The sequence below is a fragment of the Chaetura pelagica genome, unplaced genomic scaffold (genome assembly GCF_000747805.2).
Source record: "Chaetura pelagica isolate M959 unplaced genomic scaffold, ChaPel_1.0 scaffold346, whole genome shotgun sequence".
Classification (NCBI taxonomy): Eukaryota; Metazoa; Chordata; class Aves; order Apodiformes; family Apodidae; genus Chaetura; species Chaetura pelagica.
In genome coordinates this window covers 2,914,446-2,915,376 of record NW_009953797.1, presented here as the reverse complement: position 1 = coordinate 2,915,376, position 931 = coordinate 2,914,446, and positions in this window count along the sequence as shown.

Here is a 931-nt window from a genome sequence, read left to right as displayed (position 1 = left end):
TGCTTAACCTAAGAGTAGCATCTGCAAAGTGCCTGACTTCATGCAAGACACTTCAGATTCAGTTCAGGTATGTTTAAACTGGAGACTCCTGATTTAAGTTACAGATGGATAAAAGTCACAGCACATGGCATCTTGGTTTGTCAGCTTCCTAACACTCAGTTAACAGAAGCCTCTGCATCTGTGCAGTGTGATCCCATGCCTCAACTGCATCTATTAAGGATTCCAGGAAATCGGTAGTTTTCTTAGGTACTTATTTAAGATTATTTGTATTATACAAATGAAGTTCTCTTCCAAAGTTGAAAAATACACAGTTTGTACACATGCACTTCTAGGAATCAAATATGAAGCTTTAAAAACATTTCCAACCAGAAAACTATGGCATAGATTGTTCATTATAAAAAGAGAAAATCTTGACTGACAGACTAAGTATAATTACATAAACAAGTGGCAGTGATTTAACGAGCCCCCGTGGTGCGCCCCGGGACACACAACCCCTGCGCGAGGGCTTCAGGAAGGTAACAGTTTCCCTCTGGAGGTGTTCACCCACAGACCTGCGCCACTGGGATCTGGAAATCTAAAGCCGGTTTTTGTGAACATTTATATTCAGAGTGAACAAAGGTGAAGGAAACTTGACTCCAAAATTGTGGTGGTTTAAGGGCACGAGACCCTGACGTTGCTGTCCCAGCGCTGCCGAAGCCCCAGTGCAACCCGTAGTCACGCAGGACCTGGTGGTGACGAGACAGCTCAGCTCCTGCAGTGCGAGCTGCTCAAGGCGCAGCACTACCGTAGCAGTACTTGTATTTTTATAAATAGATTTGTGGCAAATGTTAAGGTGTATTTCACAGCGTTTTTGTTTCTGCTGTGCTTTGTGCTGTACTGAAAGATATTTATCTGTCTATATTAAAACACATACGGCCTGAAGAGTACGCTG